At 40.0% G+C, this 27,502-nt stretch overlaps 1 protein-coding gene and 1 pseudogene across 1 annotated transcript in view; one reads left to right on the top strand and one right to left on the bottom strand.

Moving 5' to 3' along the window:
* Positions 1–27,502, bottom strand: part of TMEFF2 (transmembrane protein with EGF like and two follistatin like domains 2) — a 227,671-nt gene that overhangs the window by 135,436 nt on the left and 64,733 nt on the right. The gene's annotated exons all lie outside the window — the stretch shown is intronic.
* Positions 1,037–26,184, top strand: LOC118709161 (annotated as a pseudogene).

Raw genomic sequence — 27,502 nt, 5'->3', positions numbered from 1 at the left:
CAATTACATTTGCCTCAGTTAACCAAAGCAAGGGTGGAATGTGTATAATTCTGTGCTTTTATTTAACTAGTGGCCTGGTGCACAAAATTGGTGCACGTTAAAAGGGAATTAATTAAAGGAAATATTTTAATATTGTTATTTGCCCTTTCTCAATAATAGAAGTATCAGAGATGAAAGAAAATGAGTAAAATATATATGAAAAATCCCCTTTCTGTCAGAGTCTGGGCGTGCCTCAGGACCCAGAGTCAAGTCCCCACCCAACTGTGTGCACCTTGAAATCACGTGAGAACCAGCCCCAGCCCCATCAAGCCCCTGCAGGGTGGGGGCCACAACCTCAGGTCCCCTGGCTCAGCACAGGGCGTGGGGGGGGGGGGGGGGGGGGGGCCGCATAGTCTCAGGTCCACTATCAAGCCCCACCAGGCAGGGGGCGCAGCCTCAGGTGCCCCAGCCCTGGTGCAAGGACATGGACAGGAGGGCACGAGGGCTCGAGGGTGTGATGACCATTTGCACATTAGCCCTTTATTATATAGGATAGCATATGTCATCATTTGATAATGCTTTCGCGTAGGAAGTAGTCCCCAAAATAATAACCTTCACCTTGAATTTGACCACAAGAGCACAATAAAATAAAACCATTACATATATTATTTAAAAAACAAAGTGACTTTTTAACCAGAGAGAAGTGTCAAGGTTAACATTCTACTGAGCAAACACTCTCAATCCAAATCTCACCTGAATGGAACCCTGAACTCCCCGTGAGAAATCACTTTGCTTTTCTATGTTATCTGTGTGTAATTTTAAGACTTTTTGGTCAGTATACAATCAATGTTTTCAAATGGATGCATTTGCCTGCCATTCAGAATTGAAATAATTTGGTGTGAAAATTCTCCTTATCTGAGGTGACCCGTGGTGCCACAGTGACACTAGGCAAAGTGCTAAACAATCAAGTCTTTGGGGAAACACGCTGAGTTTCCGGGTACATGATTCCTGGCTAGCCAGGAGAGTTTTAGGAGCCAGGGAGAACCAAGGTTCTACCATGTTTCCCAGTTTTGTGTACCGCACGTCAGCCGAGCTGGAGGTGGGGCTGCTCTTCTCTGAATGGGATGGTAAGTGTGAAGTTTGAGAAATAAAGACAAATTAGCTAAATTGCCAGTTCAATGCAACTGCAATTGAGGATGTTTTCTTTGGATTAAACAGCCATCCTATGAAGGGCGGCAGGACAGACTCTCTAGAGCAAGTCTTCTGACAGCTGATCACCCATTACCTGTGGCAACCCTTAGTTATGTCACCTTGACTGTGAAGCATTAAACAAGAAAACTGCTAACATTTTCTAGAGTCCTGATGCTGTGGCATGTGTCAGCTGTAGCAAATGTGTATGTTGCTATTTTCTCTTTTCCCCATCTAAATACATATTCACTTTTGTAACTAACTTTGGATGCTACCTTTTAAAAAGTGACCACAAAATCTTATAGGCTTCGATCCAACCTCAGATATTATTATTTTACAGAGAAACCGAAACAAAACAGCGGAGTCCTGCGAGCCGGGCAGAGGCAGAAAGCTGTGTTCCGATGCAAATGCATCTGTGCTGAGTCACACTGATGCTGCCTCCCGGCAGGACTGCAGGCTGCACCCACATCTGAGGATGCCCACTGTCTGCTCACTTAGTCATCTCTTCAAACGTAAATGGTGCCCTCTCTCCTCACTAAATGTCAGCCAACCTCAAGAAAGCGGAAGAGGAATCCCGGGCCTATGAGAACAAGTATTATGTCAACCCTCCTCACGGCACAGACTCCACAATTCCAAAGTTTTCTGCATTTCAGTTTCCTGGGACTAACATGGCAATGACAATGACCGCACAGAAAGCAGATAGTGTAGTACCTGCCATGTCCAAAGACTCAATAAATGTAATTTAATTTAACTTGAGGGCAACTGATCTAAGATTAGAAGGTACTGGAGTGTCAACTAGTAATAGCGTGCCAGGAGAAGTGTAGAAAGCACAAGTTACATGCGTTGTTGAAGTAAGAGGTTATTATCCCATAAAAAGGAAAAACTAAACTAAAATCTCCACTTTCTTCTCTTCTAGCTTTTAGCTGGCCAGTTGGCAATGGTGAGTCTGTAATTAAGGTCATGCTATGAGCTTATCACCAGTAGAGAGGTCATACCTGCTTCTGTTAAAAAACAAGTAAAGTAGTGGCCTCCTATCTCACAGCACATGACAAAGTTCCCACCATGGCCCCACAGACTGTACCTGGACCCCCACCTCATTTTCCATGTTCCTCCTCCTTCCTCCCAAACCCCCCTTGTCCCCTCCAGCTGCACCTGCCTTCCTGAAGTCCTTGTGATAAGGCCTGGAATGCTTTGCCCATTGTCTCCATGGCTCCCTCTCCCTCAGCTCTCTAAGTTTTTCTTTGAATGTCACCTTCCCAATAAGGCTTTTCTTAATGATCCCACTGCAACCCCTAGCTTATTGCTAAGATGAAGCTCATTTTTCTCTGAGCATTCTGTGCTGTGGGAGATGCAACTGGGCTACTAGAGTTTCCCCCTAATCACTTCTGGACTTAAGCAATGGGAATAAAGATGGTCTCACTAATCCAAGATTGGAGCTGGTTGCCCACAAACTCGGACACTGAATTATTTTCTTCTGTTAATTGTATTTATTACCCTATAACTCAAGTTATCACTGAACATGGCCTTTCTGGATCTTACCTTTTCCTAAAACTCTGTTTTTTAATGGTTATCCTTAACCTCAAGGGACATCCTTTTCCTCAATATCTGCATCCCCAAACAGGTGCCATTTTTATCTGAATTCCTTTCCCTATGCCCATGGACCAGCTCAGACTCGTCAATCAGAAATACACTCACCAATGACATCATGGTTAGATTTCCTCCCATATCCTGTGCCACTTATGCTTGGATTGTGGCCAGTTGGACATTTTGGTTTTGGATTCACCGTCAAACATGTGTTGTAATCATCCCCTAGCATATTTGGTCTTGGTCTTGCTTCCCTTTTAGAACTGCAGCAATCTTCTAGCTCAGGAGGAGTTGGATCTACCTTTTGTACCCTGTCTGGTTCTTTTACCAATTAGTTACATATTAACGCAACCCTAGTTATGACTCAGTATTGAATCTTAATGACATAGGTTTTAAGGAGGCAGGTAGTCTGCTCTCAACTCGTCAAGTCAATACCTGGTAGGGGCCAGTTTGGTAGCAGTTAGAGATGGAGTTCATGGTGCCTTTGGTGAAAGTCAAATCAATGGTGGGGTCATGAATGGAAAGAGAAGGAATATGAGAAATTCATGTCTTTATAAGCAGAGCTGCAGTAGTGATGAGGTAAGAACATACTTGTGTTTGAGGAAAGAACTGAGGGAACAACAACAACAAAAAGTGGTAGAGGTAAAATTGGAGGTGTAGCAGAGGATAGCTCATTATATTGCTGTGAAGTTCATTATAAGACCTTTGCTTTTCACTCTGAAGTGGAAAGCTATTGGGAGATTTTAGTTGAGTGAAACATTCTGATTTTTATTCATAAATGATAATTCTAGCTGTTGGAAGAGACTGTAGGAAAGCAACTGATATAGAAAGGGAAAACATTAGAGACAAATAATGAGAGACAGAGACAGAGAGAGAGAGAGAGAGAGAGAGAGAGAGAGAGAGGTAGGGTGACTTAGGTAAGGGTAGTTACAGTAGGTGAAAAGTATTCTTGGTGTATTTCATAGGTAGATTTAGACAACGTTTAGTGATGAATAAGTTGTGAACTTTGACAGAAAAGAAGTTCAGGGTTCTGGGTAAGACTATGAAGATTTTGGTATGAACAATTGAAGAATGCTATTAGACACAGAATTGAGGAGAATACTGTGAGTCAGATTTTCAGGAGATTCAGAATACTTTTCAGTTAGGTTACTTTTTTTTGAGTGAACACATAACCCACCTATATAAGAGATTTTACCTTAATGTCTGAGAATGTAGGTCAGATATTTAACCCTGCAAGCTCATTATATTGTATACTTTAACTGAATCTTCTAACTTATATTCTGATATAAAACCATTAAAATAGTAATAAAAAAAAGCAAAAAAAAAAAAAACAGAAAGTGGTTATTGGCAAACATTTTAATTCAAAAACCTGACAATTTAAAATTTCTCCTATTCATGTAGCATTCATCATGGATAATTTAACTGGTTGAACTAAAAATAATATAAATTATTCAACCATAAATGATTTAAAAGCAAACAGCACATTCATTTCATCATTTTATTTTTCTCAGAGCCTTTCATTAAAATTCAGCCTTCTGCAATTAATTATCACAATTTTCTGGCAAATACATTCATTTTCTATCACACTCAAAGGAAATTATTTGAATTTTTAAAATCTTACGCTACATGTAGTTTATTGAACATTTCAAGTCTTGACAGTTTAATGCTATATTTGCGCTTAGAAAGGCAGTGCTTTTCGTGTTATCTGTCTGATTTCTTTAAGTTAGTTATAGGTAAAATTATACCTTAACTGCTATCTATGTTAACTCAAGACAAGAAAATATATATGAATATTGCAAAGATATTTAACCTGGAAACTTTTCATTTATTGCAAAGGCTGCTTTTGGATTTTAGCATATGAATTATTACCAGAATCCTTTAAATATTCATAGAGAATCTAACTGATGTTGCAATGTTGAGCAACACACACTTTTCCTCTGACATATTCCCAAAGGACACCATTTTTCTTTTTCACCAAATTGTTTCAAGGTAATGAGAGGGAGAGGTGGGCTATAGAGGTATTTCATGAAGTGTTCCTCAAGTGAACATACAGTTCAATGGTTTTTGCATGTCTCCACTTTAATATAATTCATTCTACAATAAATAAAACCATTTACTGAATATGTCTATCAAATGCCTGTATTTTAGGCAGCTGTTTTCCAAATACTGTAGGTAGAAATGATTACAGTTGCTATTTTGTGGAGATGTTCCTGTTGGTAGGCCCTGGGCACCAGACCTTAAACGCACCATCTCATCTAGCCCTCACAACCACCCTTCAAGGAAGGTGCCTCTTTGTGTGGCCCAACATCCCCCAATGGCAAGTGGGAGGTGACAGTTTAGGAAGTATGACTCCGAAACTGGGAAGCTAAAAGACAATGTGCGCTTCTGTAAGTCAGCTGGCATTTCTGGACTGGCAATATCGAGTCACCATATTCCACATGCCCTTGTGTGTCAGGAAACAGCTGACTCGCACCATGTCTTCAGATATGTAGAAAACATCAGATAGAAGAGAGCCTATGTTATTACCTCCAATCCAGCTGTTTTTCCTTGAGGGAGGACCTCATGTGATGTCTGCCAAGCAGAAAAAAATTGTGGCACGTCGCAAGTTTGAGGAATACTGAAGGAAATGCATTCTGAGTCAGAAACAGGGTGGCTAAGGAAGTCACTATTAGGCACTCTAAAACAGCGGTCACCAACCTTCTGGACTTCATGGACCACCCGATGAGCACAGAGATTAAATCACATGATGAAAACTCAAGTGGTTTAGATATAGTGAAAAAATATTGTTTGAAATGTCCAAGTTTAGGGTTTATAGAGACATGGGAAAAAAGCTAAGCATGTGTTAAAAATAATGCTTGAGAACCATATTTATTGACCTAGAAAGAAGACCACGACAAACTATTATTAGGAAAACACAAACTACAGAAAAATATATGAACTATGCTGCCTTCAGGGGTGGAACAGTATCTTGATATATGTGGAGTTTACTTTGGTAATGCAGGTAGAAATGGTTTTATTCATGTGGATTTGTGTCTCATTATTTCTTAAGGTAAACATATGAATTGATAACAAAACCAAAGTTACTGTTTTAAGCAAGTCACCATTTCACATTTCTTCCTGTCATGAAGCACAAACACTGCTAAGCTTGTATAAGTGCCAATGCTGCAGTAGAATTGCTAAGACTGTTAACATTTCCTATCCCAATAAAACTGCCTCAACATGGCGGTAGTGTTACCTAGTCAAGGACTCACAAGCAATGAGGGAAATGAGATCATCTTATTGCTCAGCTCCTGTTCTCTCCCTCTCTAATTCTCCATGAAAGACAGAAACTATATGACTTATTCTTTAGGAATTAAAACACAATTTCTCACCCTAACCAGTTTGGCTCAGTGGATAGAGCATTGGCCTGCGGACTGAAAGGGATTCCGGTCAACAACCTTGGTTGTGGGCACATCCCCAGTGGGGGGTGTGCAAGAGGCAGCTGATTGATGTTTCTCTCCCATCGATGTTTCTAACTCTCTATCCCTCTCCCTTCCTCTCTGTAAAAAAAAAAAAAAAAAAAAAAAAAATCAATAAAAAAAATCAATAAAATATATTTAAAAAATAAAACACAATTTATTTTGAATAATGTCATTATGAATATCTGTTATAAACTAAGTTCACTGATATTTGATGGATTAGTATAAAAGTTAAAACAAAGCTTTCATGCTTCTGGAATTGGGGGTGGGGGATGGGGGAGCAAATAGTAAGCCAGTCACCCAATATATGTGATAAATTATCTTAGCCAGCTCAGATAGGTCAACCTTGAAATTGATTTTCCTAGCAGGTGATTAACTGCTCATTTCCACCAAAGGTCACTACTAACCTAGCCAGCAAGCTCAAAATGACTAGTTTTGGTCAAATAAAGCTTGAATACAAAACAACAGAACAGGCTAGATCTAAACAATTCTTTGATCATAAGAACAATTTAAATTGCATGCCATACTCAAATGGATTGTTCATATTATCTACCTCTATGAAGGACAGGATTTTATTTAAACATGAAAGTAATTTTTTTTTTTTGTAATAAAAATGAATGCTAGCATTCTTTAGACTAAAAGATTTTCCAGAACATTGTGCTATGCCTTATAACTTTTATTTTTAAGCACCCTTGAAAGGTTATCAATGAGAAGAACTCTTAGACATTGTAGGTGGGGATATAAACTGATATAGCTGCTGTGACATAGAGTTAGGCAATTCCATAAAAAGTTAACCTGAATTATTATATGACCTACTGATTCCATTCTTTGGTATATACTGGGAGGAATTGAAAGCAGGGACTCAAACAGATACTTTTATACCAAAGTTCATTGCAGTATTATTGTCCAAAGTCAAAAGGTAGAAACAACCCGAGTATCCATCAACTAATGAATGAATAAACACAATGCAATATACAGTGTACACAGAGATGGAATATCACTCAGCTAGACAAAAGCAAACTTCTGATACAAACTACAATATAATGAACCTTTGAAAACATTATGCCATGCGTACTAAGCCAGACATAAAAAGTTCAATACTGTCTGATTCCAGATATATGGGATATCTAGAATAAGCAAATTCACAGAGACAGGAAGGGATGAGAGTTTACCAATGGGAAGTTATTATTACCTAGAGCACATGTGTCAAACACAAGGCCCGCGGGTCAAATCCGTCCCGCCAGGCCTTGCAATGTGGCCCGCACCGCGCTGTCATCACTGCACTCCGCTGCGTTTCCATCACAATGACAGTTTATGACTGTTCAGTAAACCATTCGGCCCGCGATTTAGGCTGGATTTTAGATTTTGGCCCCTTCTCTGATTGAGTTCGACACCCCTAACCTAGAGGCCTGATGCATGGGATTTGTGCACTGGTGGGGGTAGTGGCCTGTGGGGATAGGTCTGCTGTGGGAGCGCATGGGAATGCACTGACCACCAGGGGCAGCTCCTGCATTGAGTGTCTACCCCCTGGTGGTCAGTGAACGTCATAGTGACTGGTTGTCCTGCAGTTCGGTCCGTGGGCTTTTATTATATAGGATGAGCAGTTTAGTATGATGAAAAAGTTTTGAAAACAGAAGTGGTGATGGTTGCACACTATTGTGAATGTAATGAACACCACTGAATAATACACTAAAAATGGTTACTGGTGCACGAATTCCTGCACATTGAAGGGAGATTAATTAGAAGTATTTTAGAGGTTGGTGAGGGACCACAGAAGATTGGCTGGCCAGGGAGGGACTGTAGGAGGTCTCCAGGGCAAGTCTGGCTTGTCTCGCCCAGTTCCCATCCTGATTGGTTGGACCCCAGCAGCAAGCTAACTTACTGGTTGGAGCATCTGCCCCCTGGTGGTCAGTGCACATCATAGCAATTGGTCGAAGGGTCAAACACTTAGCATATTAGGCTTTTATATAGAGAGATGTAGTACATCAATGAGAGCCATGTGTAATAAATAATTAGTATGAGTCTATGTATTATCTTCTAATTTATGGGTCCTAGATTTTGCTTTTAAAAAATCAATAGAGCCATATTAATTCATTTATATTCAATCTACTACCAGCTAAATGCTGGAAATCCTTTTCTGCTATATTGACACATTGTTGGTTGCCACTTGTTATCAATTTCCTATCCCCTCAAGATATTTTTTTTCCTTTGGTACATTGATCCTCATGGCATTTATTTCTAACTACTTCTACATGACCAGGGCATGTTAAATTGCTAACCATAAATAAATGGTTGAGTTTTTAAGATGGCTCTGGACTTAATGAACACTTTCTTAAAAATATTATGTCTTCATTGATAAGAAGAAGAGGAGAAGTGGACAGCTTTAAGACAGACTTTGAATGATAGGTACATGGTACCTGATGCTGGACTGCATATGGTAGGTAGGTGTGAGGGAGAGATAAATACCATAATGACTTCTAGGTCTCTGGCTTGCAGAATTGAACTGAAATAGAAAACTCTGAAAAAACAGGTTGTGATGTGTGCATTAGTGTGTATGATGCTATATGAGAAGATAATTAATTTGATTTGGAGCATATCTACTTGTAGGTACTCTTAAAGGTACTTCTGTGTCACACCTAAAGGTCATGTTGTATAAGCAGTAACATTTTCAATTTTGAACCTCAGAGAATTCTATACTAGAGATATACATTAAGAAGCCAAAATCTCAGAGAATTCTGTACTAGAGACATACATTAAGAAGCCACTAGGATATGTCATGATAAACTCATGGTAGGGGTTATATGACTTATGGGGGAATTTTAGAATAAGAAACAGAAATGAAAAGAAGGCAGAGCGAGAAGAGAAGAGAATCCGTAACTGCCCATTGAGAATGCTAATACTTAACGTCTAAATGAGAAAGATCAATCAGCAAAAGAGACAAAGAAGTTGCTATCAGAGCCATAACAAGAAATTAGGCCAGGCACGTTATAGATACTGAAGAAATAGAGGGTTTTCAAAAATCAAGAGATCAATGAAGTCATCTCCTTCTAAGCAGTCAAGTGGAGGACTAAAAAATGTCCACTGGATTCCATGGCCCAGAAATCAATGGTAACCCTATGGAGATCTGTCTATGTGGCAAGATGGGGTAGGCAACCAAACCGAAGAGGGATGAGTGATGAATAGAAAGGGAAGTAGAAGAATTAGAGATCATGGACTATTCTAAACTAGGAAAAAGAAAGTTAGTATCTAAATGTGGAGGGAGGTTTTAGCTGGTATCCTTCATTTTTAGAATAAAAATCCAACTATACTTCTTTTCTGTCTAAAAATTCCTTGCTTACCTCTTCCCATATTTCCCAGGATATATAGCACTTATCAAGTATTTACTATATGCTAAGTGGTTATAGAATTTTAAGACCTGTTGCAATTCTTGGATATCCTTTTTTAAATTAAATTAATTTCTCATTTGTGCTATCACTTTTTTTCTAACATAGCTGAATCTGTTTTTTGTTTGTTTGTTTGTTTTTTAAGATGCTTTGTCTGTAATTCTGCATATATGTAGCTTTTTGGGATAATAACTGAAAATATATATTCTATGTGTTTTAACTTGCTTTTCTTAATGCTGAAGGTTGTGTAAAAGCACTTAAAATGAATATTCCTTTTTTTTTTTTTTTTTTTAAATCCCTCACTGAGGGCATGCTTAGAGAAACAATGATGTGAGAGAGACAGATCAGTTACCTCCCTTATATGCTCCAACCAGAGATCAAATTCGAAACCGAGGTATGTGCCCTGATTAGGAGTTAAACCATTAACCTTTCCAGTGTATGGAGCAACACTCAACTAACTGAGCCACTCTTCCCAGGCACTTGTTTCTTTCAAAATGTTTAGGCTTATGCACTATTGAAAAAAATATTGACATTATAGCAAAAGTTAGAAAGATTATTTCAGTTCTATTATTCTTATTTCTATGAGCGATTATTATAAATAAAAAGATTAATAATTGGACAGTTTGAGTAGACGAAGAAATCCTCACCATTATATTTTTCAGGTAAATAACAATGTCCTATAGAAAGATGAAACTTTTTAAAAATATATTTTATTGATATTTTATAGAGAGGAAGGGAGAGGAATAGAGAGTTAGAAACATCGATGAGAGAGAAACATCGACCAGCTGTCTCTTGCACATCCTTTACCGGCGATATGCTCGCAACCAAGGTATATGCCTTGACTGGAATTGAACCTGGGACCTTTCAGTTCGCAGACTGATGCTCTATGCACTGAGCCAAATCAGTTTCAGCAAGATTAAACTTTTTAATACTTTTTTAATGTCTTGGTTATCATATCGTTAAAATGAAACCAAAGAACTAATCTACATGAATTAACACTATCTTGTAATTATAAAAATAAATGGATGCAAAGACTATTGAACATATTTTTGTCTTTATTATTCATTAAGAAATTTCCTTTCTCATAATAAAAATGATATTTAAGCATTTAATGGTATTTAATTAAATTAAATCCAAACTGCTTAGATTTTGAATATATGTGATGATAAATATAATTAGCATTGAAAAGAAATATTTTTTTTCAATAAATTATAAACATAAAATGAACACAATACAAGCTCTAAACCAGCGATTTTAATATGAGCAATTGCTCAAATGTAGTTGACAGGAGTAGGTAACAGTGCTTGAGTGCTTAGTACTTCACCAGACACTTCATCTTATTGTTCTATAACCTGCTAATGAGGAAAGTGTAATAATTATCTCCAAAACATTGAGAATTGAAGCCTGGAGAAGGCCCATCACTGACTAGTGGTCCAGCAGGGATTTGAACTTCGATCTGTCCAACCAACTTCAAAGCTTGGCTCTTAATTTCTGCACTTGAATAACATCCACCACCCAAAGTGACAGGGGGCTTCTACTTGGAATTACTCTTCTCCCAGAGGACAATACAGAATCAAGCCTGAAAAGTGTGTGTGTGTGTGTGTGTGTGTGTGTGTGTGCTAGCGCTTCACCAATTCTGAGTTTGGGGTATTCATCACTAAAAAAACTCCAAAAACTCCAAACAAATATCAAACTCCTCAATGTGGAGAACATGAATAGAATCCTAATTCAGAAGAGTTATATTGCTATGTGAAAATAAACTCATGGAATGTTACCTGTTTTTACAAAAGGTAGTTTCACTTCATCAGTAGTATATTTAAAATTGAATCCTAACATATACTTGGAGTGAATAAAATAAAATTAAAAAGTAAAAATATAATGATTTACATGAGCTTAATTTAAAATGTACGTTAAATAAAGTAAATCACAGGACTTGCCTGATAAAATTCATGCTATTCAGTAAGGAAAATTAATCAATCAATTGAATATATAGACAGTTCAGTTCCTACAGTTCACTAATAGAACGTTAAATGTTGATATTAGTCATTGGGTACAACCATAAGGGAAGTGATTTTGCAGCTTTTGTTGTAGATGTTAACAATCTGCACAGATTCACAACACAGCAACGTGACTTTATTCAAAATGTGACTAATTATACATAAGGAGGTGTTCCCTGGGAGCTGGTCTGAATCTGGGAGACTGATCTTCTAGAAATCTTTTAATATAAGTTAAGGTTGTTGCCAGTCCCATGACGAATGAAGGAATTTTCACTTGATCAAGTTTCTTAAAAATGTAATCTCAGTGTAGCACGTTATGATTGCTGATAAAAATTTATATACCTTTTCAGCAAGTGATCAAATGTAAATGTCTACGGCTCTTAGTCATTCAGAACAATAATGTATTATTTCTACAGATACTGCTATTGAAAGAACATTTTTTACCTTCATCATTTATCTAACAGCATCCTTTTAATAAACGCTACCTCATATATTTCTAATAGATGTTTTGAGGCTAAAAAGTCATTCTTTTTCTTAGTTCTGATATCTTTTAATTTTTAAAGCCATCTATTTAAAAAAATTAGACTTTCAAATGTGATTACCATTAGATGGGAGCTATCAGATAACGGCTATCATTTGAGGTGGTAAAATTTTATTTCTTTTGAAAATGTTATAAAAGTGCAGCACTGTCTCAAAATTATGAAAAGCGACTTTTAATGTAATTTTCATAAACTATCTATGTTAGAATTTATTTGAGACCTATAATCAGTTCAATAGTAAGTAGACAAAATTATTATATTTAATGTCAAATTGGCATATATTCATATAAACTAGTCATAAGAAAATTTAAAACACTAGTAATAGGTTAACTACTAAACAGAAGTGAAGATTCTTAAAATGAAGGGATATGGCAATTTATTTAAAGCAAGCCAGGGATACAAACAAAATATCCAAAAAGAATAGACGGTGTAAGTTAAAAAGTATTTAAGCATATGGAATTTTCTTGATTTTTACTGACAAAATATTGCCTTGGAATAAAACTAATCTACTTGAGAATAGTTTGTTATTCCTTTATGATTTACACCTTAAAAACTATGATCATTTTCAGTCTCAACTTTGTAAACTCAAGCATGTTCTCATCACAATGGAAGGCTGTGCAGCAAGAATTTCAGAACAGAGATCATTTTATAACCTATGTGTGTGCCAACAGGTGCCTCAGTCCTCCTCATCTGCCGGCCTAGTGACTGCCAGCCTTTTATTTTATTTTATTTTTTAAATATATGTTATTGATCTTTTTTACAGAGAGGAAGGGAGAGGAATAGAGTTAGAAACATCGTTGAGAGAGAAACATCCATCAGCTGCCTCTTGTACACCTCCTACTGGGGATGTGCCCACAACCAAGGTACATGCCCTTGACCGGGATCGAACCTGGGACCCTTCAGTGTGCAGGCCGACGCTCTGTCCACTGAGCCAAGCCAGTTAGGGCAACCACCAGCCTTTGAACACGTTCTCCGATGATTGTGCTTTTAGCAGGCAACCATTTCACAGCAATAATTCCGAACCACATATTCCTCCACCAGAATAGCTCTCAGAGAAGCCAGGTTTCAATCCAGAAAACCCTCTGTCTTGAACAGATATATGCAAGTCAGAGTGGAACAAAACACCTCTCTCTTCCAACTCTGAAGAGCCCTCCCTCTGTGCATGGCAAGGCCTGCATCCAGGGGAGGCTCTGGGTGGGGAGAGGCCCTTGCTGTGTGAGCTTCACTTTCTCCAGGAACTGGGATGTACTCAGCACACCTGGATGGGGAGGCTGGTGCAGCTTTTAAAAACTCAGAACAATTTACTGCTTTTTCTTAAAAAGAAGATGAATTCCCTGGAGAGCAGGTTTCTTTATTCAGTAGGTTTAAAATGTTTATAAAGTAAATTCAATTGTTCAGATATCCTTTGTTTATTTCCATTTTTTTTATTTTGCTTCCCATACAGTTTTCATAACCCTTTGTCTTGCAGATAATTCTCAGAAAAAAATCCAAATACATCTTTAAAAACACACACATTTTTATTTTATATACTTTGCGAAGGTTCTTTAGGAAATATGTCCACATACTGTGACAGCATCACTTCTCAGTTGGCGAAAATGTCTACATTTTATGCCCAGATTAGCTAAACATGGAGGCCAGCAAACTTTCCCTGTGCAGTGCCAGACTATATATCTTAAGAGGCAAGATCAAAGACAATCTGTAGGTACTTCTATGACAAGACAGAACCTACATTTCTACAATGTTTTAATTGATGAGATTAAAAAGATAATAAAAATGAGTAGAGTTTTGTGTAACACAGATCAATGAATGAAAACTATAATTCTTCTTTTCAGGGGGATAGCATTTGCTTAACGGAGTCCCAAAGTTAATGTTTTCTATCGTCAAAGCACATTGCAAATGGCTTACTGCAATATGATTTTATATAGTACTTTTTCACATGTCTTTCTCCCGGGGGAGGCAGTGCCAAACACGGATATAAATGCATGAGCTCATGGTTTTAATTGAACATATGTATCGCTTAAAAATAATTTATAGCATTTTACTAGATCATTTCGATATTTGCCTTTTAGCTGGTCTTTAAGTTATAGATTAATGACTTGCCATTGAAGGTGGCATTGAAGCTCCAAACTGCATGTTAATGCATTTGAAATACACAATCCCCTGTACACTTGCACCCAGGCCTGAAGAGTATGATGGGTCTGTGGTTTGCCTTCAGAAAATACATCTCCTGCAGATGTGTGCGGGAAAGCAGACCTCACTTCCCATGCTAACTTTGCACGTCTAAAGCAGCTTGACCGTACGTGTGATTCAAGCAACTTCAATTGTTTTTGAAATTTCACCTATAGACTCTGTTTGCCTTATAGTTTCCAGCCAAATTTATTAAGAAACTAGAGGCCCAGTGCATGAAATTCGTGCACGGTGGTAGAAAGATCCCCTCAGCTCAGCCTACACCCTTTCCAATCAGGGACCCCTTAGGGAATAAGTGGCAGTCAGACATCCCTCTCATAATCTGGGACCAACTGCTGGCTCCCAACTGCTCTCCTGCCTGCCTGCCTGATTGCCCCTAATTGCCCTCCCCTTGCTGATTTGTACAACCCTAACTGCCCCCCTACCAGCCTGGTTGCCCCTTACTGCCCCCTCCCCTGCTGGCCTGGTCACCCCACATAGCCTGCTGGTCAGTCGTTTGGTCATCCCTTGCTAACCTCCCTGCCAGCCTAGACACCCTATGCAGCTTGCTGTTCGGTAGTTATTGTGAGGGTGTCATGACCAATTTGCATATTACCCTTTTATAGTATAGATATTATCAACTCTGCAGTAGAAACTAATTTCCAAAGCCAACTTGGCTTAAACCAAAGTGGCTGAGGGTCCCACTGGGCCCTGGTGATGCAGGCTTTGGATCCCTGTTCTAAGGGATGCCAAAGGCACTTGTTCCATTGTCTCACAAAAACATTTACTGTTTTTTCATTTGCCTTGACAGCATCCACTCACTAATGGCTGTCTTGAACAACCATTTGTCAAGGCCCCACATGCTATCTGTGTTCTACTGGGTATCAGGGAACTAAAGACATAGTCTACTGAAGGAAAGAGACATGTCAGCAGGCACTTCCAACTTAAGTACTGTACTAAAAGTGCACATATAAATGTCTCATAGGAATGAAGAGGATAAAAACGACTAATTGTGATTGATTATTAGGTGCCGCAATTTGAAAGGAAACACCAGATGCAAAAGGATTTGGCCTTGATCATAAAGCACCAGCAGTGGTTTCTTAGGTAGAGAATTTGGGAAAGAAGATTCTGAACAAAGAGACCACTTTACTGTATTTATAGACGAGAGGTCTGGTGCATGAATTCAAATTCATGCACCCGTGGGGTCCCTTGGCCTGGCCTGTGGGATTGGGCCAAAACTGGCTCTCTGACATTCCCTGAGGGGTCCTGGATTGCGAGAGGGCACAGGCCAGGCGGAGGGACCCCAATGGTGTACAATCAGGGCCGTGGAGGGATGCAGGAGGTTGGCCAGCCAGGGAGAGATCGTGGGAAGGCTCCATGGAGTATCCGGCCCACCTCATTCAGTCCAGATTGGCCAGACCTCAGCAGCAAGATAACCTACTGGTCAGAGCATCTGCCCCCTGGTGGTCAGTGCATATCATAATGAGTGGTTGAACAACCTTAGCATATCATTAGCATATTACACTTTGATTGGTTGAACAGATGACCGGACACTTAGCATATTAGGCTTTTATTATATAGGATCATCCTGTATCCAGAGAAATGAGAGCCGGTGAAAGCAAGTTGGAAGGAAGGAGGGAAAAGAAGGTGGTGGAAGGAGGTGGCTGGACAGGCTAAACAGGACCAGACCAAGGAGGCCTTGGAACCAGGGCTTCATGAGCTTTAATGCGCAAACAAGTCAGCTGGACAGTCTGTTGGACAAAATGCAACTTCCTTCCCGTTCAGCTGGAGGGGCATCCATCCGGCATCTCTAACAAGCTCCCAGGGGGTGGGGATGTACTGGCTGGAGGACTTCCCTGGAAGAGCAAGACTCTACCTATCTCTAAGGATTTTAGCTCTCTTCCTTCTCCTGGTAGTAAATTCAACGCTATTAACGTGTTAAGCAGAGAAGTGACACATCAAATTGTGGAGCATCAACGGTAAAGCTGTAGCTCCAGGGAGGTGGACTATACGTAAGCAATTGCGAGGAGAGGGAAGAGTTGTGAGCGGAGCTTGTTCAGAGGAGAAGCTCTACAGTAAGTTATGTAAGTTTACCAAAGCCTGCAGTAAGCAGCCATAATGATGCTAACATGGTGAAAAATATGCAACAGGTGAATATGCAAATTATGTGGAAAGGCTGCATAGGAAGAGTGAAGTAGCAATAGCTCTGTTCCCTAAAAAATATGCAAGAGGCAGCCATTTAAAACCTGGCCTTGCTCCATGCACACCCCTGCACTCTCCAGCGAAAAAGCAAAGACAGAATTTGCTTTCCTTAGTGCTAAAAAAAAATCCTTCGTAACAGGACTCATTCCAACAGGAAATATACAAGAGCAATATTGTGGTGTATAATAGCTAACCTCCCCTCTGCTGAAACCGATGTCAGAGGAATTTAGCGGCTGCCAATGTAGGAGCTTTATTTGAAGGCTCCCGCAATAAAGTCAGATGGTAAGTTATGTGGGTTTTCCTAGGAGGGACAGGCATTTCTCCTTCTGGAGTGGTGGAGGCCTGCCAAAGACTGTGTCATCTCTATGATCCTCTTAATATAGCTCATGTATGGTTTCTGCAGTGGTCGACAGGCGATGAAATCAAGTGAATTTATGGAATTAGTGGCTTGCATCTGCTCTGTTCAAAGACTAATTTAAGTAGAACAATGAGATTAGGGGGTTACCTATATGGAATGGATGTGCATATACACACTAGATAGAAATAAAAATATCCTCTATTTTACATGCCTTATATATCAATAGAATGCTATGTGACTCAGTGGTTGAGCATCAACCTATGTGAAGCAGGAGGTCACAGTTGTTTCTCTGTCAGGGCACATGCCTAAGTTGCAGGCTTGATTGCCAGTAGAAGGTATGCAAGAAGCAGCCAATCAATGATATATATATATATATCTCCCTCTCACTTCCTCTCTGAAATAAGTAAAAATATATTTAAAAAATAAAAGAATGCTATCAGGTAGCAATAGATTGATAGAACTTTATAATAGCCTTATTCCATGTGTTTTAATCATTTATAAATACAAAAAACTCACAAATTAAGGCATTTTCATTATTTTAAGATGTATATGGAACAACAAGGCACATGGATTGGGCTCTGAGCTTTATTGCAGCCATATAACAGATAAATCTATTTGTGTACTATTCCAGGTGAGTGTTGAAACAATTTCTCCTTCACACCAAGTGAGAGAAAAAGGATTAAACCACCATACAGGTGTATGTGACATTCTATGCAGGGAAACATGACTCATCAGCCTTTGACAGATTACTGTAGGTAGTTCCTGATGTGCATGGCTGCTGTCTGCTAGGCCCGCTAAAGGTGCTTCTTTAGTGTGTTTACTGTGGCAGTAATTGTGACCTCTGCCAGCATCTATATTTCCCATTTATTCATCTTGTGCTGAACTTCTGGTGTGATGTGCTAATTTATTCCCTCTTATTTGTTTTGATAAACATACAGCTTTTCCTAGAGTCAAAAATTGAGGTAATTTCTCCAGGTTTAAGGAAACGGCATTGAAATTGAGTGAGTCATGGGATGTCAACAATCCTCTGAAGTTTGAAAGCATGATTTGCAACGTGTGTACAGCTTGCTTCCCCTAGTGCAGTGGTCGGCAAACTCAGTCAGCAGAGCCAAATATCAACAGAACAACGATTGCAGTTTCTTTTGAGAGCTTAATGTTTTAAACTTAAACTATATAGGTAGGTACATTGTTATTAACTTAATTAGGGTACTCCTAAGCTGGCCTTTGCTAAAAACTCAAGGGGCCAAAGAGCCACATGTGGCTCGGGAGCCACAGTTTGCCAACCACTACCCTATTGGAGTCCCTGGCAACAGGCAGAGTTTGTACCACGTGACCAGCATTAGGGGGACGACTGGGAGATGTATTATACCTGCTATTAGGAAATCAGAGTTGGAAATTAACCTTGCTATCTTGGCACTGACTTTCTACTCCACCACAACCAGGGAATCCTTAATGCAAGGTTTTGACGTCTATATCAACTGCTGTTCTCCACTAAAACGTATTCTCTTAAAATCAATATTCCTCTTTATAAACTAGTTCTCTGAGTTATTACAACACACGATGATATTTAGAACAAGCTAATGGTCAAAAGCATGTTAATCGATTTTCCTATATGGAAAAAAATGTGTGCAGATAGTGGCCTTTTATTCAAGATCGAGTTGATTCATTTGTCGGCATATTTAATTTTGACTCAGAAGGCTTCTGAGAAATAAGGAAATGTGACTTTTCATGTCATTCCTCTTTGTTGTGACATTCTGTTCTTTCATTCCTCACCTCCATGAGTTTGCCAACTGGCACTGACAGGCGTGTGAAGCCACTGCAAATGGTGGCTTCAGTGGGCGCTGCCTGCCAAGACGGATCAATGGCTCCTCTGAGCGCACCGTCCAGTCCCTCCTGCCAAAGCTCTCCCAGCCCAAGGGCTGTGGCGGATACATCTCCCCTGCAGCACCTGAGCTCTATCACCTGACCTCCAGCACTTGGAGAGCAACATGCCTGGATGCAATCATGAAAACAAACATCTAGTCTGCAGATTGGAAGGAGCGCTAGGGCAGGACCACAGGGAAAAGCTTTCACACTATCTTCTGTTTTGGCTTCCTCTGCGCTGATTTATCCATCTCTTTCTCAGCGCCCCCGGCTCAGCAGTTATAACCCATCACCTTGCCTTCACCTGAGAATGCAGTCAAGCTTCTCCCTGTTGAAGACCTTTTAATGGGGCTCCCAGGGTCACCTGACATGGGGCTGGCTGAAGTGATGAATGCCTCCTCCTTTCTCCCGTGGATCTAGAGGCTCCGCGCCTTCCTGGGTCAAAGGAAGACCCTGGAGAATAATGTCTGGATCCCCAAAAGAGTCGTGAAGCCGTCAGGATCTTCTGGATGAATATGATCAGCGAGCTTTGCAAATGTATTCAGCCAACCTCAGAGAAGCAGACTGAACACTTATAAAAATGTTCAGATGACAGAAAACACAAGCAAGCAGTAGAAGATGGGCTTCCTGGCTGACACTTGGCAAATAGAATTTAAACATGTAGGGATAGAAGAATCATTCATATTGATCATAAACCCAAGAGGGAACACAGATACATTCTTCCAGCATTCCAAACTCTGCACACGTCCTGGGCGCCTCCTTATTTCTCATTATCCAAAAAGCACATTGCCCAACAAGCACATTCCTCTTGAAGACTCGATTAGTCAATCTAGATCTGCTTTGCCTCTTACAAATAGTGCTGTTTTTACTTCTCACTTGTAGGTCAAGAATGAACTCTTCCTTACTAGCTACTAACGCCTTGCATCCTCTGAAAAGCTGCCACCACCAAACTGCTCTAAAAAGAATCACTAGTGAACTGGGAAAACACACTCTGAAAGAGCTGGCTCCACTCACGGTCCCAAACAAAATCACTGTATGACACTGGATAGCGCAGACTATTTTTCCTAAGTTTTCTCACTTGGAAGGATAAACATTTGGAAACCAGTGTGTATCAAAGGTTTATAAAATGTGCCTCCTTGTTTTCAGTCTAATGGAGTATTATTTTAAACCACTGATCAACCAAAGAACTCGTATGCACACATACGTAACTCATGGACACAGAAAATAGGGTTGTGGAGGCCTGGGGTGGGGGTGGGCTAGAAGGGGTCAATGGGAGAAAAAAAGGGGACAGCTGTAATACTGTCAGCAATAAAGTTAAAAAAAATAAAAGTCACACCTTAGAAAATATGTAGTAGAAAGGAGATATGCAAATAGGTAAAACAGATAAAACTCTCAAACTAATATGTAAGAAAAATCCTCTGAGTTAAAAATATATTCACTACAGTGCTAATAAAAAAGCATACCTCATAATTTTTAAAACAAATACTACAGAAATATAAAGGTTCGTGTATTATAATCTACTTTATATTGTACCAAGTTTCTATGAGACATATTTTTAAAGGATTAATTTTCAAAGTCACCAAGAATTTCCTTAAATTTAAAGTATGTTAACCATTTCACTTAAGAAATGGTTAACATACTTCAGAGAGAAGTAAAATATTTTAGAGAGAGTAAATTTAATACAATCTTGTTAAAAAAAATACCAGTACATGGACATATTTACTAAAATCCAGACATAAATTGAAAATTTCGGTCAATTATTCACGTTTAAAAAGAAGTAATACTTTTGTTTTCCCACCAAACAAACAAAAAAGATGAGGTATTTGTAAACATTTCCTGAAATAATTTTTAATCTGCATTCCTTACATCTACTTGAATATTTCTTTACACATAAAGCAAGAGCCAACTCTGCGTGCTAATGAATTAGGTGACAGGGAAAGCAGAATCTGAATTCTTTTCTAGGGAAACGTTCCCACGTGCGAATCCCTCGCCTCATCTCTATGCAGGTGGGACAGCAGAGAAAGCCCTACACAGGACTCAGGTGACTCACCTCCAGCAACCACCTGAAGGAAGATGCTGTCTGCTCTCTTCCAGAACAAGGGGCTGGGGTGCGGCTGAGAGCAATAAGGGGTACAGGGGAGCATCATCCCCCACAAAAGCTCTGGCTGCCTCTCAGGGCTGGACATGCGGCCTGGCTAGTGACCCACCATACCGAGGAGAAGGCACACTGGCAAGTGAGAAAAAGAACTAGAACTCACTGCACCAACTGGTGTTTTACACTCAGGGCCTCCCTGCCTTCTCCTCACAGTCCTGTGAGGGAAACTGAGGCTCCGGAGGAAAACCCTTTGGGGTGAGACTCCCAACACGGTCTCTTTCTATACGTGGAGTGCTCGCTGTCAGAGCCCCTTCCCTCTGCAGGCAGCGCGTGCACTCATTTCCTGTGGGAGTTTTATTTCTTCTTACTAACAGTCTGGCTGGTGTTGCTCAGGGGGTGAGCATGGACCTATAAACCAGGAGGTCATGGTTATGAACCAGAAGGTTACAGTTATCAACCAGGAGGTCATGGCTATAAACCAGGAGGTCACGGCTATGAACAGGAGGTCATGGTTATGAACCAGGAGGTCATGGTTATGAACCAGGAGGTCACAGCTATGAACTAGGAGGTCATGGCTATGAACCAGGAGGTCACGGTTATGCACCAGGAGGTCATGGTTATGAACCAGGAGGTCATGGTTCCAGTCCCGGTCTGGGCATATGTGATTCTCTCTCACTGATGTTTCTCTCCCTCCCTCTTCTCCCTTCCTCTCTGAAATCAATAAAAAAATATATTTTTTAAAAAGCTGGCTATGGAAATATTTAAAATAAATAAATATAGAGTAATTATTGTTTTGGGGGGATTGAACTTCGCTGTTTTCCTAGCTAATGTAGAACCCCATGTTGAGTGAAGCGTGTGTCCATGAAGATCCTGACTGGCCACTAGCATGTGAGTACATGGATGTGATCATTCTGGTCAGGCGACTTCCCTCCACCCGGCTCCCTGCTCCGTCCTGCCGGAGCCCAGGCACTGCTGGCACGGGGTGCCTGGGACCCTTTCCGAGCGACCCTCTGTCAGCGAGGAGGCATGCTGTCACTCATCAGGCTGCCACTCTGTAAGTCTTCCAGAGAGCCACACCCAGGCTGAGCACACAGCACACGCCTGGGCCAGGAAACCGCCCTGCCCGGTCACAGCTGCCCCTTGCCCGTGCCCACCATCCTGAGAACATCTGCCCTGCGGTCAGGGCGAGAGCTCCTCTGCCTCTCTCCACCCCTCCCTTCCCTAACTCCGAAATGTAGAAATTACTCCTGGGGGGACATCCGATAAATCAACGGTGTGGCTTTCTGTTTGTTGAAACTAGATTCCAAGTCCCTGTGTTTATTTTGGAACAGGCATCGGCTGCCTGGCTGGCTGGCACGGGACAGTTATTTGGGGAAAATGTTGAAATATGTGCTCCCAGGGCGAGACGAGAGCAGAGTTGACTGTGTCTAAAGTCGAAGATGGAGCCACACAATTTTGTCATTTTAATCAGTTTTACATTAATTGAAAAGGCCAAGCTTCTCCACGTAAGCCCCAAGTATGCCAATTCAAGAAAACTGGGGCAATTTATATAATTATCTCTCTATAGTTATATGTTGTTCTTCCTCTTAATAGTGAGCCGAACTTAACAAAAGTCCTTCAAACTACAAAAAGAGACCCAACGGACACTTCTGAACCTCCTAATCTTCCTTTTTTAAAAATATATTTTATTGATTTTTTTACAGAGAGGAAGGGAGAGGGATAGAGAGTTAGAAACATCAATGAGAGAGAGACATCCATCAGCTGCCTCCTGCACACCCCCTATTGGGGATGTTCCCGCAACCGAAGTACATGCCCTTGACTGGAATTGAACCTGGAACCCTTCAGTCTGAAGGCTGATGCTCTATCCACTGAACCAAACCAGTCAGGGCCTAATCTTCCTTTTAACAATGATGGCATTTGCACGTACTTTTTGGCAACCCCCTAATTGAAAGGTTAGAGATATGTAGGCCTGAGCTATTTTGTAATATTTCTTAGCACAAAGCTACACAATTCTACTGTGTGAAAGAGTGAGATGATTTGTTTTTCTAGCCTTGATTTGCCACTGCAACCTTCAATTTCAGATCATTGAAGTTGTCAGTCTTTTTCATAAGTTTAGCTTTTCATTAATTAAATTTAAGTCCAATTATTAAATTGCATCTGTCACAGTGATTTGTCATTTTATACAAAACCTATTTTAAAAAGTTAAAAATACTATTTTTATTCAATATATATATATATATATATATATATATATTTCTCATTTTTTGAAACAACTCCATTTTTAAAATATTTAAAAACTGATAATATGAAGTAGCAACTCAGCATTAGCATAATGTAATATTCCTAGTTGTAACTCAGATTACTAACAAATATTCTAATAAACCACTTTAACTTTCAAGTTTACTTTTAACGTCACCTACTACAAACATACCCAGATTGGTGCTCCTTTAAGATTCTTACACAATCAGATATAATCTTCCGAGGCAAGAAAGGAGATGCTAAAAGTGAATGCTTTAATTTGCAGATAGAAAATTAACTTCCAAACAAGTTTGCCATGACTGCCTTATCTCAGGAGAAAAGCAGAGAAACAGGAACCTTTTTGTTCTTGGGTAATGCAATGCTAATAGGAAGGAAGTGCTGATATCCATGTGGGTCTATTTCTGGACTTACATTCAGTTCTATCAATCGCTATGACTTCCTTTCATCCACATCACACCATCTTAATTGCTGTAGCTTTAGAATAAGTATTGGAATCAGGGAGTGTTAGTTCTCCAACATTTTCTTCTTCAAAATTGTTCAACTATTCTAGATCCTTTGCATTTCCATACAAATTTAAGAATTGACTTGTCAATTTCTACCAGAATCAAAAAACAAACAAACTGGTGGGATTTTGATTAGAATTGCATTGAATCTAAGGATCAATTTGGGCAAAATCCACAATAGCATTGAGTTCTCCAATCTATGAACACAGTATCTATCTTCATTTACTTGGGCCTTCTCTAAGTTCTCTCAGAAATATTTTGTAGTTTTCAGTGTATGAATCTTGATCACGTTTTGTAAAACTTATCTTTAAGTATTTCATATTTTTGGTGCTATTAAATTGTGTTTTTTAAAAATATATTTTTATTGATTTTTTACAAAAAGGAAGAGAGAGGGATAGAGAATTAGAAACTTTGACGAGAGAGAATCATCGATCAGCTGCCTCTTGCGCACCCCCTACTGGGGATGTGCTCGCAACCAAGGAACATGCCCTTGACCAGAATCGAACCCCGGACCTTTCAGTCCGCAGGCCTACGCTCTATTCCCTGAGCCAAACCGGTTTTGGCTTAAATTGTGTTTTTTGAAGTCCAGTTTCAACTATTCATTGAAAGCTATAGAAATACATTGTTGTTGTAAAAAAAAAAAAAGAAGGAGGAGGAGGAGGAGGAGGAGGAGGAGGAGCAGCAGCAGCTGCTGGAGAGTCCACATTCTTGAGGCTGCAAGAGTCTGAATCTGCCAGTAGCCCATCAGGTACAACACACTCCCTTCTTCCTGGCATGTATGAAGTCTGAAGTGCTCAGAGATGGACTCTGATAACACACCTGTTTCAAACGTTAGGAAAACCCTGGTTCTGGGTGCTCGGCAGCTTCCCCATGCAAAAGACGCAGGCGATTGGTCACAGGGGCTGCTGCTCGCAGGAAATGCATTTCCATTTTAAGTGCTGTGGCAGCTCTGTGGGCACTCAAAAGGCGGTGCCACTCCGGGATGGGCGCAGACCAGGCTTTCCGGTGGTTTGAGGTCTGATGTGAACTGCCATAATGTACCTCTCCACAGTACTTCCGCTGGGACACTCCTGAATGCCCCATCGGAGTCCGTTAAGCACAGAGAAATCTTGGCACGTTCCGGCCTGGGGCTCCTAGAGGAGGTATTTCAGCTCTGGTGCCAGGTCATATTCCTAAGAGCCGGCCCAGGTGGGCTCCAGCCGCATGACCTACGCAGAACCCTAGGACCCTCAGGCAGGCCTTAAAATTGGCTCCTTGAGGGTTTTCTAATCGTTTATTCTGTGTCGATTTTTTTTTAAGTGTCTAACAATTCTCTCATTAGGTAACAATTCTCTTATCTTGAAAATATAACCCAGTAGAGAATTTGAAAGAGAAGAAAATGAAATATCCTGACACTTTCTACCAGCATGTTAAAAAAGAGAAGGAGAGAAGTAGATTTATCCTCAGATAACAGTAGCATCCTTCTGGCCAAGGAGTAGGTGGTTCTGGGGTTATCCGAGGAAAAAGGACGCATTTGGAAGAAAACATTTGAATACGTTAGCTCTTGTCACCCTGAAAAATCCTACACGCAAGATTCTGAAGACCTCATATTTGTTCTTACATTTCAGTTTTAAGATGCATCCTGATCTTTTAAATGTCAACCTCCACAATTTGAGGTTTAGACCTTAATTTTGAAGAGTTTTCACATAACTTAAGGAGTATTTTTCATTTTTTTAAAAAATAAATAGGAATCTACTAATTAAACTCAGTATTTCATGACCTATTAATTCAGCAGTTATTATAATCCATCTTTAATTGGATTAGCTATAATTACAATTAAACTGCTCTCTGAATCATAAAAGGTTAAGTACAAGTAATTTTCCATTTAAAGACTTAAGTGTGAAGGAACAGATACTTCATCCTAAGGTTAACTGCTGAGCCCTTTTCCCCTGTTTTCATGGAATTGGCTTCCTTGCCTCTTGCTTTTCTGATTCATAAAACCTCGCAACTCTCCAGCTAGGAAGGCAATCCAGTTAGAGTAACACTGGCAGCTTTGAATATGTCTGTACAACCAATGGGTTTCCCTTGGAGGTTTGGAAATAACACCACTGCTGGCCCAGAAATAACGCCAGTGGTCTTCATGGCTGTGGTGTGGCTTAGGGCCTGGGCACATTAGTGTAAGCACTTAGTAACTGTGGAGGGAAATGCAGAGTCAGAAAATGGAGAGGAGGGTGCTGTGCAACCCCTTAGTATCCCTGGAAGCATCCTGGCTCTGGTAGCAATGCTCCACAGAGAAAAGCAGAACATCATGCTGATGGAGAAGGTGGTAAGATCATGGTGATGAGGATTTTGATGAGGAGGAAACTGAAGAGAAAGCTCCAGTAAAGAAATTTGTAGGAGATGCTCCAGCCAAAAATTCACAAAAATCAAACCAGAATGGAAAAGACTCAAATGTCAACCCCAAGATCAAAAGGTCAGAATCCTTAAAAAACAAACAAACACACACACACACACACACACACACACACACACACACACACACAAAACAGGAAAACACCTCAAACACTGAAAGGACCTAGTTCTGTATAAGACGTGAAAGCCCAAATGCAAGAAATAAAGCTCACGGGGTAATCCTGGCACTATGGGTAAATTAAGCACAAAGATGGGTGGGGAGGAAAAGGAGACGGAGGGTTGTACTGAGTCTCAACAACCCAGACTGCCGCCTTCTAATTTAACCTCAATCCCCTTTCCTGACTGCCCGTCAATGACCCCATAGGGCAGGAAGAAACCCCACCTGGACCTCCTAAAGCACTAGTTTCTCTGACTGCGGGATGCACTGCACCTTCTATCTGTGCATTGGCCTCACCTCTTTGACCATGTTTCAAACTCTAGTTTCTCAGTAAATATTTGAATGAATTTTAAAAAGTCAATAGAAAAGGCAGGACATTCTCCTCTGTGGAAAGAGGATGTACTGTACATTTGCTTATAAACCTGTGATGTGGCAAGGCAACATCTGAGCCAACCTACGTGCTGACAGCTGACACTCTGCATGAATGTTTTACAGCTGTTTTTCTCCAATGTCCGTGGCAGGACAGTTACCTGAGGGCTGACTGACACACGGGCTGCTGAGACCCACCTCCAGAGTTCCCGATACTGTAGGTCTGGCTGTGGTTTAGAATTCACATATCCAATAAGTACCTGTATGACACAGGTAGTTTATTACACAAATCACGCCAGAGTTAAAAGAGGCAACTTACCGGAAATTCCACCACCTGGACATTCACTAGAAAACCCTTTCTCCATGAAGGAGAATCTGAAAACTGTGCTGTCTGCTGATACAGCATTCCTCAGGTGAAAATATGACAATGAAGGAAGTTTCTAGTACTGATTTTTTATTTTATTTTATTTTTTACCAGCAAAGAGGAGCTTATCCCTGAACCTGAAATAATGGAAATGTTTAGGGAAAGCATCCATGATATTTTAGCATTTGAGAAAAGGCTACTGAAGCATACCTAAGTTTTTAAGAAATTATATATATATATATATATATATATATATATATATATATATATATATATATGACAACAATTTAAGAGGCAATGGCTGTCATAGTTCCTCCAGCAAATTTAAAGACGGTGCAGAGTAAAACTTGAAAACCTGATAATACTATCACAAATGATACTGATGAGGAAAATATAAGATTTGGTATCCAAGGAAACCAGCATGGTTGCTTAGGGCTCTCTTCTAATGAGTTCCTAGTTAAGCAAAATGTGCAAAATATGAATAAAAGATAAATACAAAAGTGAAGCAACAATCTTTAAGAGCAGGACCGAAAGGCTGGAATAGCTGATATTTCTCATCTATACTAAGGACACTACAGAGTTTTCATTGAAATGTGCATAAAATATGTGCAATATAAACAGGGTATAAGAGTGAAAATATTTTTTAA

Source organism: Pipistrellus kuhlii, unplaced genomic scaffold (genome assembly GCF_014108245.1).
Source record: "Pipistrellus kuhlii isolate mPipKuh1 unplaced genomic scaffold, mPipKuh1.p scaffold_m20_p_7, whole genome shotgun sequence".
In the NCBI taxonomy this organism is placed as follows: domain Eukaryota; kingdom Metazoa; phylum Chordata; class Mammalia; order Chiroptera; family Vespertilionidae; genus Pipistrellus; species Pipistrellus kuhlii.
The sequence above is the reverse complement of the archived record's forward strand: the minus strand, read 5'-3'. Positions and strand labels throughout refer to the sequence as shown.